A 17,269-nucleotide genomic window follows, 5' to 3' on the forward strand; every position below is an offset into this window, starting at 1 on the left:
TAAACTCATTCTCCTTTCTTCCCCCTCCCGTCATTTTTTTCCTTGTGCGTGCGCACTGCACCTCTCGTTCTCGTTCAAATATCAAGTACAATGCCACGGCGCCGTGACTCACATTTGCGAATAAATCTGCGGACCATAATTAAAGTCGTGCGTAACGTTGAACGACACATCTGAAAAAAAGAAAATGGGTGCAACACGAGAACTTCCCACGGGGTAACTCATAATTGTACTACTTTCACCAAAGCACACTTAACTGCGGAGTTCTGATGGGATCCGGTGCATTCGTGCTGGTATGATCGCACCTGTTTAATTTTGCGCTGCAAATACATAAACTCATTCCCCTTTCTTCCCCCTCCCGTCATTTTTTTCCTTGTGCGTGCGCACTGCACCTCCCGTGCTCCTTCTAATATAAAGTAAAATGCTACGGTGCCGTGACTCACATTTGCGAATAAACCTGAGGACCATAATTCAAGTCGCGCGTATCGTCGAAAGAATCATCTGCAAAAAAATGGGTGCAACACAAGGACTTCCTAAGAAAATGGGTGAAATATAAGGACTTCGCATGAGGTCACCCATCCGAGTACTTTTCTCGCCCAAGTACCCTTAACTGCGGAGTTCTGATAGAATCCGTTGCATTTGTGCTGGTATGATCCCTCATGTTTCATTCTGCACTGCAAATACATACACTCTTTCTCCTTCCAACCCCCCTCCCGTCATTTGTTTCCTTGTGCGTGCACTCTGCATCTCTCTTTCTCTTTCTAATATCAAGTAATATGCCCCGGCACCGTGACTCACCTTTGCAAATGAACTAGCGGTTTATAATTCCATTCGCGCGTAACGTCGAACAACCCATCCGAAAAAAAAATAGGTGCAACATGAGGGCTTCCCAGGTGGTGACCCATCCGAGTTCTACTCTCGCCCAAGCACACTTAATTGCGAGGTTCTGATGGGATCCGGAGCTTTAGTGCTGGTATGATCGCACCTGTTTAATTTCGTGCTGCAAATACATACACTCCTTCTCATTTTTTCCCCTCCCGTCATTTGTTTCCTTGTGCGTTCACACTTCACCTCTCATTCTCGTTCTAATATCGATTAAAATGCCCCTACTTCTTGACTCATATTTGCGTATAAACCAGCGGACCCTAGTTCCAACGCGCGTAACGTCGAACGACCTGTCTGAAAAAAAATTGGTGCGACACGAGGACTTCCCAGGAGGTCACCCATCCGAGTACTAATGTCGCCCAAGCACACTTCACTGCGGAGTTCTGATGGGATCCGGTGCATTAGTGCTGGTATTATCGCACCTGCTTAATTTTGCGCTGCAAATACATAAATTCATTCCCCTTTCTTCCCCCTCCCGTCATTTGTTTCCTTGTGCGTACGCACTGCACCTCCTGTTCTCGTTCTAATATCAAATAAATAGCTACAGCGCCGTGACTCACATTTGCGAATAAACTTGAGGACCATAATTCAAGTCGCGCGTAACGTCGAAAGAATCATCTGCAAAAAAATGAGTACAACACGAGGACTTCACAAGAAGATGGGTGAAATATAAGGACTTCGCAGGAGATAACCCATGCTAGTACTACTCTCGCCCAAGCACCCTTACATACGTAGTTCTGATAGAATCCGTTGCATTAGTGCTGGTATGATCGCACCAGTTTAATTTCGCGCTGCAAATACATAAACTCCATCTCCTTTCTTTCCCCTCCCGTCATTTGTTTCCTTGTGCGTGCGCACTGCACCTCTCGTTCTCGTTCAAATATCAAGTAAAATGGCACGGCACCGTGACTCACATTTGCGAATAAATCTGCGGACCATAATTAAAGTCGCGCATAACGTCGACCGGCACATCTGAAAAAAAAAAATGGGTGCAACACGAGAACTTCCCAGGAGGTAACCCATCATTGTACTACTTTCGCCAAAGCACCCTTAACTGCTGAGTTCTGATGGGATCAGTACATTAGTGCTGGTATGATGCCACTTGTTTAATTTTGCGCTTCAAATACATACACTCCTTCTCTTTTCTTCCTCCTCCCGTTATTTGTTTCCTTGTGCGTGCGCACTGCACCTCCCGTACTCGTTCTAATATAAAGTAAAATGCCACGGCGCCGTGACTCACATTTGCGAATAAACCTGCGGACCATAAATCAAGTCGCGCGTAACGTCAAAAGAATCATCTGCAAAAAGATGGGTGCAACACGAGGACCTCCCAAGAAAATGGGTGAAATATATGGAATTCGCAGGAGGTCACCCATCCGAGTACTTTTCTCGCCCAAGCACCCTTAACTGCGGAGTTCTGGTAGAATCCGTTGCATTAATGCTGGCATGATCCCTCATGTATCATTCTGCACTGCAAATACATACACTCTTTCTCCTCCCATCCCCTAACCCGTCATTTGATTCCCTGTGCATGGACTCTGCACCTCTCTTTCTCGTTATAATATCAAGTAATATGCCCCGGCACCGTGACTCACCTTTGCAAATGAACCAGCGATTTATAATTCCAATCGCGCGTAACGTCGAACAACCCATCAGAGAAAAAAAAGGTGCAACACGAGGGCTTGCCAAGTGGTCACCCATCCGAGTACTACTCTCGCCCAAGAACACCTAACTGCGGAGTTCTGATGGGATCCGAGGCTTTAGTGCTGGTATGATCGCACCTGTTTAATTCCGCGCTGCAAATACATACACTCCTTCTCCTTTCTTCCCCCTCCGTCATTTGTTTCCTTGTGCGTTCACACTTCATCTCTACTTCTCGTTCTAATATCGATTAAAATGCCCCTGCTTCTTGACTCACATTTGCGTATAAACCAGCGGACCCTAGTTCCAGACTCGCGTAACGTCGAACGATCCGTCTGAAAAAAAATTAGTGCGACACGAGGACTTTCCAGGAGGTCACCCATCCGAGTACTACTCTCGCCCAAGCACACTTAACTGCAGAGTTCTGATGGGATCCGACGCATTAGTGCTGGTATGATCGCACCCGTTTAATTCCGCGCTGCAAATACATAAACTCCTTCTCCTTTCTTTCCCCTCCCGTCATTTGTTTCCTTGTGGGTGCGCACTGCACCGCCCGTGCTCGTTCTAATATCAACTAAAATGCTACGGTGTTGTGACTCACATTTGCGAATAAACCTGAGGACCATAATTCAAGTCGCGCGTATCGTCGAAAGAATCATCTGCAAAAAAATGGGTGCAACACGAGGACTTCCTAAGAAAATGGGTGAAATATAAGGACTTCGCAGGAGGTCACCCATCCTAGTGCTACTCTCGTCCAAGCACCCTTAACTTGCGGAGTTCTGAAAGAATCCGTTGCATTGGTGCTGGTATGATTGCTCATGTTTCATTCTGCGCTGCAAATACATACACTTTTTCTCCCTCCATCCCCCCTCCCGTCACTTGTTTCCTTGTGTGTGCACTCTGCACCTCCCGTACTCGTTCTAATATCAAGTAAAATGCCACGACGCCGTGACTCACATTTGCGAATAAACCTGCGGACCATAAATCAAGTCGCGCGTAACGTCAAAAGAATTCTGATGAACCATCCGAGTACTAATCTCGCCCAAGCACGCTTAACTGCAGAGTTCTGATGGGATCCAGTGCATTAGTGCTGGTATGATGCCACTTGTTTAATTTTGCGCTTCAAATACATACACTCCTTCCCTTTTCTTCCTCCTCCCGTAATTTGTTTACTTGTGAGTGCGCACTGCACCTCCCGTACTCGTTCTAATATCAAGTAAAATGCCACGACGCCGTGACTCACATTTGCGAATAAACATGCGGACCATAAATCAAGTCGCGCATAACGTCAAAAGAATCATCTGCAAAAAGATGGGTGCAACACGAGGACCCCAAGAAAATGGGTGAAATATAAGGAATTCGCAGGAAGTCACCCATCCGAGTACTTTTCTCGCCCAAGTACCCTTAACTGCGGAGTTCTGATAGAATCCGTTGCATTAGTGCTAGTATGATCCCTCATGTTTCATTCTGCAGTGCAAATACATACACTCTTTCTCCTCCTATCCCCCCTCCCGTTATTTGTTTCCTTGTGCGTGCACTCTACATCTCTCTTTCTCGTTCTAATATCAAGTAATATGCCCCGGCACCGTGACTCACCTTTGCAAATGAACCAGCGGTTTATAATTCCATTCGCGCGTAACATCGAACAACCCATCCGAGAAAAAAAAGGTGCAACACGAGGGCTTCCCAAGTGGTCACCCATCCGATTACTACTCTCGCCCAAGCACACCTAACTGCGGAGTTCTGATGGGATCCGGGGCTTTAGTGCTGGTATGATCGCACCTGTTTAATTTTGCGCTGCAAATACATACACTCCTCCTTTCTTCCCCCTCCGTCATTTGTTTCCTTGTGCGTTTACACTCCATCTCTCATTCTCGTTCTAATCTCGATTAAAATGCCCCTACTTCTTGACTCACATTTGCGTATAAACCAGCGGACCCTAGTTCTAGACGCGCGTAACGTCGAACGACCCGTCTGAAAAAAAATTGGTGCGACACGAGGACTTCCTAGGAGGTCACCAATCCGAGTACTACTCTCGCCCAAGCACACTTAACTGCGGAGTTCTGATGGGATCCGGCGCATTAGTGCTGGTATGATCGCACCCGTTTAATTCCGCGCTGCAAATACATAAACTCCTTCTCCTTTCTTTCCCCTCCCGTCATTTGTTTCCTTGTGCGTGCGCACTGCACCTCCCGTGCTCGTTCTAATATCAAGTAAAATGCTAAGGTGCCATGACTCACATTTGTGAATAAACCTGAGGACCATAATTCAAGTCGCGCGTATCGTCGAAAGAATCATCTGCAAAAAAATGGGTGCAACACGAGGACTTCCTAAGAAAATGGGTGAAATATAAGGACTTCGCAGGAGGTCACCCATCCTAGTGCTACTCTCGCCCTAGCACCCTTAACTTGCGGAGTTCTGATAGAATCCGTTGCATTGGTGCTGGTATGATTGCTCATGTTTCATTCTGCGCTGCAAATACATACACTTTTTCTCCCTCCAACCCCCCTCCCGTCATTTGTTTCCTTGTGCGTGCACTCTGCATCTCTCCTTTTCGTTTTAATATCGATTAAAATGCCCCTGTTTCTTGACTCACATTTGAGTATAAACAAGTGGACCCTAGTTCTAGTCGCGCGTAACGTCAACCGACCCGTCTGAAAAAAAAATTAATGCGACACGAGGACTTCCCAGGAGGTCACCCATTTGAGTACTACTCTCGCCCAAGCACACTTGACTGCGGAGTTCTGATGGGATCCGGTGCATTAGTGTTGGTATGATCGCACCTGTTTAATTTCGCGCTGTAAATACATAAACTCCTTCACCTTTCTTCCCCCTCCCGTCATTTGTTTCCTTGTGCGTGCACTCTGCATCTCTCTTTCTCGTTCTAATAGAAAGTAATATGCCCCGGCACCGTGACTCACCTTTGCAAATGAACCAGCAGTTTATAATTCCATTCGCGTGTAACGTCGAACAACCCATCCGAAAAAAAATAGGTGCAACACGAGGGCTTCCCAGGTGGTCACCCATCCGGGGCTTTAGTGCTGCTATGATCGCACCTCTTTAATTTCGCGTTGCAAATACATACACTCCTCCTTTCTTCCCCCTCCAGTCATTTGTTTCCTTGTGCGTTCACACTACACCTCTCATTCTCGTTCTAATATCGATTAAAATGCCCCTGATTCTTGACTCACATTTGCGTATAAACCAGCGGACTATAGTTCCAGTCGCGCGTAACGTCGAACGACCCATTTGAAAAAAAATTATTGCGATACTAGGACTTCACAAGAGGTCATCCATCCGAGTACTACTCTCGCCCAAGCACGCTTAACTGCAGAGTTCTGATGGGATCATGTGCATTAGTGTTGGTATGATGCCACTAGTTTAATTTTGCGCTTCAAATACATACACTCCTTCTCTTTTCCTCCTCCTCCCGTCATTTGTTTCCTTGTGCGTGCGCACTGCACCTCCCGTACTCGTTCTAATATCAAGTAAAATGCCACGGCGCCGTGACTCACATTTGCGAATAAACCTGCGGACCATAAATCAAGTCACGCGTAACGTCGAAAGAATCATCTGCAAAAAGATGGGTGCAACACGAGGACCTCCCAAGAAAATAGGTTAAATATAAGGACTTCGCATGAGGTCACCCATCCGAGTACTTTTCTCGCCCAAGCACCCTTAACTGCGGAGTTCTGATAGAATCCGTTGCATTAGTGCTGGTATGATCCCTCATGTTTCATTCTGCACTGCAAATACATACACTCTTTCTCCTCCCATCCACCCTCCCGTCATTTGTTTCCTTGTGCGTGCACTCTGCATCTCTCTTTCTCGTTCTAATATCAAGTAATATGCTCCGGCACCGTGACTCACCTTTGCAAGTGAACCAGCGGTTTATAATTCCATTCGCGCGTAACGTCGAACAACCCATCCGAAAAAAAATTGGTGCAACACGAGAGCTTCCCAGGTGGTCACCCATCCGAGTACTACTCTCGCCCAAGCACACTTAACTGCGGAGTTCTGATGGGATCCGGGGCTTTAGTGCTGCTATGATCGCACCTCTTTAATTTCGCGCTGCAAATACATACACTCCTCCTTTCTTCCCCCTCCCGTCATTTGTTTCCTTGTGCGTTCACACTTCACCTCTCATTCTCGTTCTAATATCGATTAAAATGTTCCTGCTTCTTGACTCACATTTGCGTATAAACCAGCGGACCCTAATTCCAGACGCGCGAAACATCGAACGACCAGTCTGAAAAAAAATTTGTGCGACACGAGGACTTCCCAGGAGGTCAACCATCCGAGTACTAATCTCGCCCAAGCACACTTAACTGCGGAGTTCTGATGGGATCCGGGGCTTTAGTGCTGGTATGATCGCACCTGTTTAGTTTCGCACTGCAAATACATACACTCCTTCTCTTTTCTTCCCCCTCCCATCATTTGTTTCCTTGTGCGTGCGCGCTACCCCTCCTGTTCTCGTTCTAATATCAAGTAAAATGCTACAGCGTCGTGACTCACATTTGCGAATAAACCTGAGAACCATAATTCAAGTCGCGCGTAACGTCGAAAGAATCATCTACAAAAAAATTGGTACAACACGAAGACTTCGCAAGAAAATGGGTGAAATATAAGGACTTCACAGGAGGTAACCCATGCTAGTACTACTCTCGCCCAAGCACCCTTACCTACGGAGTTCTGATAGAATCCGTCGCATTAGTGCTGGTATGATAGCACCTGTTTCATTCTGCGCTACAAATACATACACTTTTTCTCCTTCCCTCCCCCTCCCATCAATTGTTTCCTTGTGCGTTCACACTGCACCTCTCCTTCTCGTTCTAATATCGATTAAAATGCCCCTGATTCTTGACTCACATTTGAGTATAAACCAGCGGACCATAGTTCCAGTCGCGCGTAACGTCGAACGACCCATCTAAAAAAAATTGTTGCGATACGAGGACTTCCCAAGAGGTCACCCATCCTAGTTCTGATGGGATCCAGTGCATCAGTGCTGGTATGATGCCACTTGTTTAATTTTGCGCTCCAAATACATACACTCCTTCTCCTTTCTTCCCCCTCCCGTCATTTGTTTCCTTGTGCGTTCACACTTCACCTCTCATTCTCGTTCTAATATCGATTAAAATACCCCTGCTTCTTGACTCACTTTTGCGTATAGACCAGCGGACCCTAGCTCCAGACGCGCGTAACGTCAACAACCCATCTGAAAAGAAATTTGTGCGACACAAGGACTTCCCAGGAGGTCGCCCATCCGAGTACTAATCTCGCCCAAGCACACTTCACTACGGAGTTCTGATGGGATCCGGTGCATTAGTGCTGGTATGATCCCACCTGTTTAATTTCGCGCTGCAAATACATAAACTCATTCCCCTTTCTTCCCCCTCGCGTCATTTGTTTCCTTGTGCGTGCGCACTGCACCTCCCGTTCTCGTCCTAATATCAAGTAAAATGCTACAGCACCGTGACTCATATTTGCGAATAAACCTGAGGACCATAATTCAAGTCGCGCGTAACGTCGAAAGAATCATCTGCAAAAAAATGGGTGCAACACGAGGACTTCACAAGAAAATGGGTGAAATATAAGGACTACGCATGAGGTCACCCATCCGAGTACTTTTCTCGCCCAAGCACCCTTAACTGCGGAGTTCTGATAGAATCCGTTGCATTTGTGCTGGTATGATCTCTCATGTTTCATTCTGCGCTTCAAGTCGCGCGTAACGTCCAACGGCACATCTGAAAAAAAGAAAATGGGTGCAACACGAGAACTTCCCAGGAGGTAACCCATCATTGTACTACTTTCGCCAAAACACACTTAACTGCGGAGTTCTGATGGGATCCGGTGCATTTGTGCTGGTGTGACCGCACCTGTTTAATTTCGTGCTGAAAATACAAACACTCCTTCTTCCCTCCCCCCCACCCATCATTTGTTTCCTTGTGCGTTCACACTGCACCTCTCCTTCTCGTTCTAATATCGATTAAAATGCCCCTGATTCTTGACTCAAATTTGCGTATAAACCAGCGGACCATAGTTCCAGTTGCGCGTAACGTCGAACGACCCATCTAAAAAAAATTGTTGCGATACGAGGACTTCCCAAGAGGTCACCCATCCGAGTACTACTCTCGCCTAAGCACACTTAGCTGCAGAGTTCTGATGGGATCCAGTGCATCAGTGCTGATATGATGCCACTTGTTTAATTTTGCGCTTCAAATACTTACACTCCTTCTCTTTTCTGCCTCCTCCCGTCATTTGTTTCCTTGTGCGTGCGCACTGCACCTCCCGTACTCGTTCTAATATAAAGTAAAATGCCACGGTGCCGTGACTCACATTTGCGAATAAACCTGCGGACCATAAATCAAGTCGCGCGTAACGTCGAAAGAATCATCTGCAAAAAGATAGGTGCAACACGAGGACCTCCAAAGAAAATGGGTGCAACACGAGAACTTCTCAAGTGGTCACCCATCCGAGTACTACTCTCGCCCAAACACACTTAACTGCGGAGTTATGATGGGATCGGTTGCATTAGTGCTGGTATGATCGCACCTGTTTCATTCTGCACTGCAAATACATAAACTCCTTCTCCTCCCTTCCCCCCTCACGTCATTTGTTTCCTTGTGCGTGAACTCTGCATCTCTCTTTCTCGTTCTAATATCAAGTAATATGCCCCGGCACCGTGACTCACCTTTGCAAATGAACCAGCGGTTTATAATTCCAATCGCGCGTAACGTCGAACAACCCATCCGAAAAAAATAGGTGCAACACGAGGGCTTCCCAAGTTGTCACCCATCCGAGTAATACTCTCGCCCAAGCACACTTAAGTGCGGAATTCTGATGGGATCCGGGGCTTTAGTGCTGGTATGATCGCACCTGTTTAATTTCGCGCTGCAAATACATACACTCCTTCTCCTTTCTTCCCGCTCCGGTCATTTGTTTCCTTGTGCGTTCACACCTCACCTCTCATTCTCGTTCTAATATCGATTAAAATGCCCCTGCTTCTTGACTCACATTTGCGTATAAACCAGCGGACCCTAGTTCCAGACGCGCGTAACGTCGAACGGCCTGTCTGAAAAAAAATTGGTGCGACACGAGGACTTCCCAGGAGGTCACCCATCCGAGCACTAATCTCGCCCAAGCACACATTACTGCGGAGTTCTGATGGGATCCGGTGCATTACTGCTGGTGTGATCGCACCTGTTTAATTTCCCGCTGCAAATACATAAACTCATTCCCCTTTCTTCCCCCTCCCGTCATTTGTTTCCTTGTGCGTGCGCACTGCAGCTCCCGTTCTCGTTCTAATATCAAGTAAAATGCCACGGCGCCGTGACTCACATTAGCGAATAAATCTGCGGACCATAAATCAAGTCGCGCGTAACGTCGAAAGAATCATCTGCAAAAAGATGGGTGCAACACGAGGACCTCCCAAGAAAATGGCTGAAATATAAGGACTTCCCAGGAGGTCACCCATCCGAGTACTTTTCTCGCCCAAGCAACTTTAACTGCGGAGTTTTGATAGAATCCATTGCATTAGTGCTGGTATGATCCCTCATGTTTCATTCTGCACTGCAAATACATACACTCTTTCTCCTCCCATCCCCCCTCCCGTCATTTGTTTCCTTGTGCGTTCACACTTCACCTCTCATTCTCGTTCTAATATCGATTAAAATGCTCCTGCTTCTTGACTCACATTTGCGTATAAACCAGCGGACCCTAATTCCAGACGCGCGTAACATCGAACGACCAGTCTGAAAAAAAATTTGTGCGACACGAGGACTTCCCAGGAGGTCAACCATCCGAGTACTAATCTCGCCCAAGCACACTTAACTGCGGAGTTCTGATGGGATCCGGTGCATTAGTGCTGGTTTGATCGCACCCTTTTAAGTTCGCGCTGCAAATACATAAACTACTTCTCCGTTCTTCCCCCTCCCGTCATTTGTTTCCTTGTGCGTGCGCACTGCACCTCTCGTTCTCGTTCAAATATCAAGTAAAATGCCAGAGCGCCGTGACTCACATTTGCGAAAAAATCTGTGGACCATAATTAAAGTTGCGCGTAACGTCGAACGGCACATCTGAAAAAAAAGAAAATGGGTGCAACAAGAGAACTTTCCAGGAGGTAACCCATCAATGTACTACTTTCGTCAACGCACACTTAACTGCGGAGTTCTGATGGGATCCGGTGCATTTGTGCTGGTGTGACCGCACCTGTTTAATTTCGGGCTGAAAATACATACATTCCTTCTTCCCTCCCCCCCTCCCATCATTTGTTTCCTTGTGCATTCACACTGCACCTCTCCTTCTCGTTCTAATATCGATTAAAATGGCCCAGATTCTTGACTCACATTTGCGTATAAACCAGCGGATTATAGTTCCAGTCGCGCGTAACGTTGAACAACCCGTCTGAAAAAAAAAATTAGTGCGACATGAGGACTTCCCAGGAGGTCACCCATCCAAGTACTACTCTCGCCCAAGCACACTTAACTGCGGAGTTCTGATGGGATCCGGTGCATTAGTGCTGGTATGATCGCACCCGTTTAATTTCGCGCTGCAAATACATAAACTTCTTCTCCTTTCTTCCCCCTCCCGTCATTTGTTTCCTTGTGCGTGCGCACTGCACCTCTCATTCTCGTTTAAATATCAAGTAAAATACCACAGCGCCGTGACTCACATTTGCGAATAAATCTGCGGACCATAATTAAAGTCGCGCGTAACGTCGAACGGTACATCTGAAAAAAAGAAAATGGGTGCAACACGAGAACTTCCCTGGAGGTAATCCATCATTGTACAACTTTCACCAAAGCACACTTAACTGCGGAGTTCTGATGGGATCCGGTGCATTTGTGCTGGTGTGACCGCACCTGTTTAATTTCGTGCTGAAAATACATACACTCCTTCTTCCCTCCCCCCCTCCCATCATTTGTTTCCTTGTGCGTTCACACTGCACCTCTCCTTCTCATTCTAATATCGATTAAAATACCCCTGATTCTTGACTCACATTTGCGTATAAACCAGTGGACCATAGTTCCAGTCGCGCGTAACGTCGAACGACCTGTCTGAAAAAAAATTTGTGCAACACAAGGATTTCCCAAGAGGTCACCCATTCGAGTACTACTCTCGCCCAAGCACACTTAACTGCAGAGTTCTGATGGGATCCAGTGCATTAGTGCTGGTATGATCGCACCCGTTTAATTTCGCGCTGCAAATACATAAACTCCTTCTCCTTTCTTCCCCTTCCCGTCATTTGTTTCCTTGTGCGTGCGCACTGCACCTCCTGTGCTCGTTCTAATATCATGTAAAATACGACGGTGTCGTGACTCACATTTGCGAATAGACCTGAGGACCATAATTCAAGTCGCGCGTAACGTCGAAAGAATCATCTGCAAAAAAATGGGTGCAACACGAGGACTTCACAAGAAAATGGGTGAAATATAACGACTTCGCAGGAGGTAACCCATGCTAGTATTATTCTCGCCCAAGCACCCTTACCTACGGAGTTCTGATAGAATCCGATGCATTAGTGCTGGTATGACCGCACCTGTTTAATTTCATGCTGAAAATACATACATTCCTTCTTCCCTCCCCCCCTCCCATCATTTTTTTCCTTGTGCATTCACACTGCACCTCTCCTTCTCGTTCTAATATCGATTAAGGAGTGTATGTATAATTCCATTCGCGTGTAACGTCAAACAACCCATCCGAAATAAAATAGGTGCAACACGAGGGCTTCCCAAGTGGTCACCCATCCGAGTACTACTCTCGCCCAAACACACTTAACTGCGGAGCTCTGATGGGATGCCAAGCTTTAGTGCTGGTATGATCGCACCTGTTTAATTTCGCACTGCAAATACATACACTCCTTCTCCTTTCTTCCCCCTCCCGTCATTTGTTTCCTTGTGCGTTCACACTTCACCTCTCATTCTCGTTCTAATATCGATTAAAATGCCCCTGCTTCTTGACTCACATTTGCGTATAAACCAGCAGACCCTAGTTCCAGACGCGCGTAACGTCGAACGACCCATCTGAAAAAAAATTGGTGTGACACGAGGACTTCCCAGGAGGTCACCCATCCGAGTACTAATCTCGTCCAAGCACACTTCACTGCGGAGTTCTGAGGGTATCCGGTGCATTAGTGCTGGTATGATCCCACCTTTTTAATTTTGCACTGCAAATACATAAACTCATTCCCCTTTCTTCCCCCTCCCGTCATTTCTTTCCTTGTGCGTGCGCACTGCACCTCCCGTTCCCGTTTTAATATCAAGTAAAATGCTACGGTGCCGTGACTCACATTTGCGAATAAACCTGAGGACCATAATTCAAGTCGCGCGTATCGTCGAAAGAATCATCTGAAAAAACTGGGTGCAACACGAGAACTTCCTAAGAAAATGGGTGAAATATAAGGACTTCGCAGGAGGTCACCCATCCTAGTGCTACTCTCGCCCAAGCATCCTTAACTTGCGGAGTTCTGATAGAATCCGTTGCATTGGTGTTGGTATGATTGCTCATGTTTCATTCTGCGCTTCAAATACATACATTTTTTCTCCCTCCATCCCCCCTCCCGTCATTTGTTTCCTTGTGCGTGCACTCTCCATCTCTCTTTCTCGTTCTAATATTTATTAAAATGCCCCTGCTTCTTGACTCACATTTGCGTATAAACCAGTGGACCATAGTTCCAGTCGCGCGTAACGTCGAACGACCCATCTGAAAAAAAAAATTAGTGCGACTCGAGGACTTCCCAGGAGGTCACCCATCCGAGTACTACTCTCGCCCAAACACACTTAAATGCGGAGTTCTGATGGGATCTGGTGCATTAGTGCTGGTATGATCGCAGCTGTTTAATTTTGCGCTGTAAATACATAAACTCATTCCCCTTTCTTCCCCCTCCCGTCATTTGTTTCCTTGTGCGTGCGCACTGCACCTCCCGTTCTCGTTCTAATATCAAGTAAAATTCTACAGCGCCGTGACTCACATTTGCGAATAAACCTGAGAACCATAATTCAAGTCGCGCGTAACGTCGAAAGAATCATTTGCAAAAAAATGAGTGCAACACGAGGACTTCACAAGAAAATGGGTGAAATATAAGGACTTCGCAGGAGGTAACCCATGCTTGTACTACTCTCGCCCAAGCACCCTTACCTACGGAGTTCTGATAGAATCCGTTGCATTAGTGCTGGTATGATCGCACCTGTTTCATTTCGTGCTGAAAATACATACACTCCTTCTCCTTCCCTCCCCCTCTCATCAATTGTTTCCTTGTGCGTTCACACAGCACCTCTCCTTCTCGTTCTAATATCGATTAAAATGCCCTTGCTTCTTGACTCACAATTGCGTATAAACGACCGGACCCCAGTTACAGTCGCGCGTAACGTCGAACGACCCGTCTGAAAAAAAATTGGTGCGACACGAGGACTTCCCAGGAGGTCACCCATCCGAGTACTACTCTCGCCCGAGCACACTTAACTGCGGAGTTCAGGTGGGATCCGGTGCATTAGTGCTAGTATGATCGCACTAGTTTAATTTTGTGCTGCAAATACATAAACTCCTTCTCCTTTCTTCCCCTTCCCGTCATTTGTTTCCTTGTGCGTGCGCACTGCACCTCCCGTACTCGTTCTAATATCAAGTAAAATGCTACGGTGCCGTGACTCACATTTGCGAATAAACCTGAGGACCATAATTCAAGTCGCGCGTATCGTCGAAAGAATCATCTGCAAAAAAATGGGTGCAACACGAGGACTTCCTAAGAAAAAGGGTGAAATATAAGGACTTCGCATGAGGTCACCCATCCTAGTGCTACTCTCGCCCAAGCACCCTTAACTTGCGGAGTTCTGATAGAATCCGTTGCATTGGTGCTGGTATGATTGCTCATGTTTCATTCTGCGCTGCAAATACATACACTTTTTCTCCCTCCATCCCCCCTCCCGTCATTTGTTTACTTGTGCGTGCACTCTGCATCTCCCCTTCTCGTTCTAATATTGATTAAAATGCCCCTGCTTCTTGACTCACATTTGCGTATAAACCAGTGGACCCTCGTTCCAGTCGCGCTTAACGTCGAACGACCCGTCTGAAAAAAAAATTAGTGCGACACGAGGACTTCCCAGGAGGTCACCCATCCGAGTACTACTCTCGCACAAACACAATTAACTGCGGAGTTCTGATGGGATCCGGTGCATTAGTGCTCGTATGATCGCACCCGTTTAATTTTGCGTTGCAAATACATAAACACTTTCTCCTTCCATCCCCCCTCCCGTCATTTGTTTCCTTGTGCGTGCACTCTGCATCTCTCTTTCTCGTTCTAATATCAAGTAATATGCCCCGGCACCGTGACTCACCTTTGCAAATGAACCAGCGTTTTATAATTCCATTCGCGCGTAACGTCGAACAACCCATCCGAAAAAAAATAGGAGCAACACGAGAGCTTCCCAGGTGGTCACACATCCGAGTACTACTCTCGCCCAAGCACACTTAACTGCGGAGTTCTGATGGGATCCGGAGCTTTAGTGCTGGTAGGATCGCACCTGTTTAATTTCGCGCTGCAAATACATACACTCCTTCTCTTTTCTTCCCCCTCCCGTCATTTGTTTCCTTGTGCGTGCGCACTGCACCTCTCGTTCTCGTTCAAATATCAAGTAAAATGCCACGGCGTCGTGACTCACATTTGCGAATGAATCTGCGGACCATAATTAAAGTCGCGCGTAACGTCGAACGACCCGTCTGAAAAAAAAATTAGTGCGACACGAGGACTTCCCAGGAGGTCTCCAATCCGAGTACTACTCTCGCCCAAGCACACTTAACTGCGGAGTTCTGATGGGATCCGGTGCAATAGTGCTGGTATGATCGCACCTGTTTAATTTTGCGCTTCAAATACATAAACTCCTTATCCTTTCTTCCCCTTCCCGTCATTTGTTTCCTTGTGCGTGCGCCCTGCACCTCTCGTTCACGTTCAAATATAAAGTAAAATGCCACGGCGCCGTGACTCACATTTGCGAATAAATCTGTGGACCATAATTAAAGTCGCGCGTAACGTCGAACGGCACATCTGAAAAAAAGAAAATGGGTGCAACACGAGAACTTCCCAAGAGGTAACCCATCATTGTACTACTTTCGCCAAACCACACTTAACTGCGGAGTTCTGATGGGATCCGGTGCATTCGTGCTGGTGTGACCGCACCTGTTTAATTTCGTGCTGAAAATACATACACTCCTTCTTCCCTCGCTTCCTCCCATCATTTGTTTCCTTGTGCGTTCACACTGCACCTCTCCTTCTCGTTCTAATATCGATTAAAATGCCCCTGATTCTTGACTCACATTTGCGTATAAACTAGCGGACCATAGTTCCAGTCGCGCGTAACGTCGAACGACCCGTCTGAAAAAAAATTGGTGCGACACGAGGACTTCCCATGAGGTCACCCATCCGAGTACTACTCTCGCCCAAGCACGCTTTACTGCAGAGTTCTGATGGGATCCAGTGCATTAGTGTTGGTATGATGCCACTTGTTTAATTTTGCGCTTTAAATACATACACTCCTTCCCTTTTCTTCATCCTCCCGTCATTTGTTTCCTTGTGCGTGCGCACTGCACCTCCCGTACTCATTCTAATATCAAGTAAAATGCCACGGCGCCGTGACTCACATTTGCAACTAAACCTGCGGACCATAAATCAAGTCGCGCGTAACGTCCAAAGAATCATCTGCAAAAAGATGGGTGCAACACGAGTACCTCCCAAGAAAATGGGTGAAATATAAGGACTTCGCAGGAGGTCACCCATCCGAGTACTTTTCTCGCCCAAGCACCCTTAACTGCGGAGTTCTGATAGAATTCGTTGCATTAGTGCTGGTATGATCCCTCATGTTTCATTCTAGCACTAATGCACTGGATCCCGTCAGAACTCTGCAGTTAAGTGTGCTTTGGCGAGAGTAGTACTCGGATTGGTGACCTCCTGGGAAGTCCTCGTGTCGCACCAATTTTTTTTCAGACGGGTCGTTCGACGTTACGCGCGACTGGAATTAGGGTCCGCTGGTTTATACGCAAATGTGAGTCAAGAAGCAGGGGCATTTTAATCGATATTAGAACGAGAAGGAGAGGTGCAGTGTGAACGCACAAGGAAACAATTGATGGGAGGGGGAAGGAAGGAGAAGGAGTGTATGTATTTTCAGCAAGAAATGAAACAGGTGCGATCATACCAGCACTAATGCAACGGATTCTATCAGAGCTCCGTAGGTAAGGGTGCTTGGGGGAGAGTAGTACTAGCATGGGTTACCTCATGCGAAGTCCTTATATTTCACCCATTTTCTTGTGAAGTCCTCGTGTTGCACCCATTTTTTTGCAGATGATTCTTTCGACCTTACGCGCGACTTTAATTATGGTCCGCAGATTTATTCGCAAATATGAGTCACGGCGCCGTGGCATTTTATTTGAAATTAGAACGAGAACGGGAGGTGCAGTGCGCACGCACAACGAAACAAATGACGGGAGGGGGAAGAAAGGGGAATGAGTTTATGTATTTGCAGCCCAAAAATAAACAGGTGCGATCATACCAGCACTAATGCAGCAGATCCCATCAGAACTCCGCAGTTATGTGTGCCTTGGCGAGAGTAGTACTCGGATTGGTGACCTCCTAGGAAGTCCTCGTGTCGCACTAATTTTTTTTTCAGACGGGTCGTTCGACGTTACGCACGACTGGAACAAGGGTCCACTGGTTTATACGCAAATGTGAGTCAAGAAGCAGGGGCATTTTAATCGATATTAA

The 17,269-nt window shown here is 46.7% G+C and overlaps 3 non-coding genes and 28 pseudogenes across 3 annotated transcripts; 1 reads left to right on the forward strand and 30 right to left on the reverse strand.

Moving 5' to 3' along the window:
• Window positions 1-185: 185 nt before the first annotated feature.
• On the reverse strand, window positions 186-304 carry LOC148260294 (5S ribosomal RNA; annotated as a pseudogene).
• Window positions 305-865: 561 nt separating this feature from the next.
• Window positions 866-984, reverse strand: LOC148260295 (5S ribosomal RNA; annotated as a pseudogene).
• Window positions 985-1,187: 203 nt separating this feature from the next.
• Window positions 1,188-1,306, reverse strand: LOC148260296 (5S ribosomal RNA; annotated as a pseudogene).
• A 1,240-nt stretch (window positions 1,307-2,546) lies between these two features.
• Window positions 2,547-2,665, reverse strand: LOC148260297 (5S ribosomal RNA; annotated as a pseudogene).
• A 204-nt stretch (window positions 2,666-2,869) lies between these two features.
• Window positions 2,870-2,988, reverse strand: LOC148260298 (5S ribosomal RNA; annotated as a pseudogene).
• A 1,200-nt stretch (window positions 2,989-4,188) lies between these two features.
• On the reverse strand, window positions 4,189-4,307 carry LOC148260299 (5S ribosomal RNA; annotated as a pseudogene).
• Window positions 4,308-4,508: 201 nt separating this feature from the next.
• Window positions 4,509-4,627, reverse strand: LOC148260300 (5S ribosomal RNA; annotated as a pseudogene).
• A 562-nt stretch (window positions 4,628-5,189) lies between these two features.
• LOC148260301 (5S ribosomal RNA) lies at window positions 5,190-5,308 on the reverse strand (annotated as a pseudogene).
• A 1,154-nt stretch (window positions 5,309-6,462) lies between these two features.
• Window positions 6,463-6,581, reverse strand: LOC148260302 (5S ribosomal RNA). Its single transcript, XR_015820455.1, has one exon. It is a non-coding gene; the product is annotated as a 5S ribosomal RNA (ribosomal RNA).
• Window positions 6,582-6,783: 202 nt separating this feature from the next.
• On the reverse strand, window positions 6,784-6,902 carry LOC148260303 (5S ribosomal RNA; annotated as a pseudogene).
• Window positions 6,903-7,749: 847 nt separating this feature from the next.
• On the reverse strand, window positions 7,750-7,868 carry LOC148260304 (5S ribosomal RNA; annotated as a pseudogene).
• A 414-nt stretch (window positions 7,869-8,282) lies between these two features.
• LOC148260305 (5S ribosomal RNA) lies at window positions 8,283-8,401 on the reverse strand (annotated as a pseudogene).
• A 203-nt stretch (window positions 8,402-8,604) lies between these two features.
• LOC148260306 (5S ribosomal RNA) lies at window positions 8,605-8,722 on the reverse strand (annotated as a pseudogene).
• Window positions 8,723-8,958: 236 nt separating this feature from the next.
• Window positions 8,959-9,077, reverse strand: LOC148260307 (5S ribosomal RNA; annotated as a pseudogene).
• Window positions 9,078-9,282: 205 nt separating this feature from the next.
• LOC148260308 (5S ribosomal RNA) lies at window positions 9,283-9,401 on the reverse strand (annotated as a pseudogene).
• A 205-nt stretch (window positions 9,402-9,606) lies between these two features.
• Window positions 9,607-9,725, reverse strand: LOC148260309 (5S ribosomal RNA; annotated as a pseudogene).
• A 560-nt stretch (window positions 9,726-10,285) lies between these two features.
• On the reverse strand, window positions 10,286-10,404 carry LOC148260310 (5S ribosomal RNA; annotated as a pseudogene).
• A 210-nt stretch (window positions 10,405-10,614) lies between these two features.
• LOC148260311 (5S ribosomal RNA) lies at window positions 10,615-10,733 on the reverse strand (annotated as a pseudogene).
• Window positions 10,734-10,939: 206 nt separating this feature from the next.
• On the reverse strand, window positions 10,940-11,058 carry LOC148260312 (5S ribosomal RNA). Its single transcript, XR_015819995.1, has one exon. It is a non-coding gene; the product is annotated as a 5S ribosomal RNA (ribosomal RNA).
• A 209-nt stretch (window positions 11,059-11,267) lies between these two features.
• LOC148260313 (5S ribosomal RNA) lies at window positions 11,268-11,386 on the reverse strand (annotated as a pseudogene).
• A 204-nt stretch (window positions 11,387-11,590) lies between these two features.
• LOC148260314 (5S ribosomal RNA) lies at window positions 11,591-11,709 on the reverse strand (annotated as a pseudogene).
• Window positions 11,710-12,232: 523 nt separating this feature from the next.
• LOC148260315 (5S ribosomal RNA) lies at window positions 12,233-12,351 on the reverse strand (annotated as a pseudogene).
• A 205-nt stretch (window positions 12,352-12,556) lies between these two features.
• On the reverse strand, window positions 12,557-12,675 carry LOC148260316 (5S ribosomal RNA; annotated as a pseudogene).
• Window positions 12,676-13,237: 562 nt separating this feature from the next.
• LOC148260317 (5S ribosomal RNA) lies at window positions 13,238-13,356 on the reverse strand (annotated as a pseudogene).
• A 559-nt stretch (window positions 13,357-13,915) lies between these two features.
• On the reverse strand, window positions 13,916-14,034 carry LOC148260318 (5S ribosomal RNA). Its single transcript, XR_015820552.1, has one exon. It is a non-coding gene; the product is annotated as a 5S ribosomal RNA (ribosomal RNA).
• Window positions 14,035-14,596: 562 nt separating this feature from the next.
• On the reverse strand, window positions 14,597-14,715 carry LOC148260319 (5S ribosomal RNA; annotated as a pseudogene).
• A 206-nt stretch (window positions 14,716-14,921) lies between these two features.
• LOC148260320 (5S ribosomal RNA) lies at window positions 14,922-15,040 on the reverse strand (annotated as a pseudogene).
• A 206-nt stretch (window positions 15,041-15,246) lies between these two features.
• Window positions 15,247-15,365, reverse strand: LOC148260321 (5S ribosomal RNA; annotated as a pseudogene).
• A 209-nt stretch (window positions 15,366-15,574) lies between these two features.
• Window positions 15,575-15,693, reverse strand: LOC148260322 (5S ribosomal RNA; annotated as a pseudogene).
• Window positions 15,694-15,897: 204 nt separating this feature from the next.
• Window positions 15,898-16,016, reverse strand: LOC148260323 (5S ribosomal RNA; annotated as a pseudogene).
• Window positions 16,017-17,043: 1,027 nt separating this feature from the next.
• Window positions 17,044-17,162, forward strand: LOC148260324 (5S ribosomal RNA; annotated as a pseudogene).
• Window positions 17,163-17,269: the final 107 nt, after the last annotated feature.

Source organism: Carica papaya, chromosome 5, assembly GCF_054855325.1.
Source record: "Carica papaya isolate Zhongbai chromosome 5, ASM5485532v1, whole genome shotgun sequence".
Lineage (NCBI taxonomy): Eukaryota > Viridiplantae > Streptophyta > Magnoliopsida > Brassicales > Caricaceae > Carica > Carica papaya.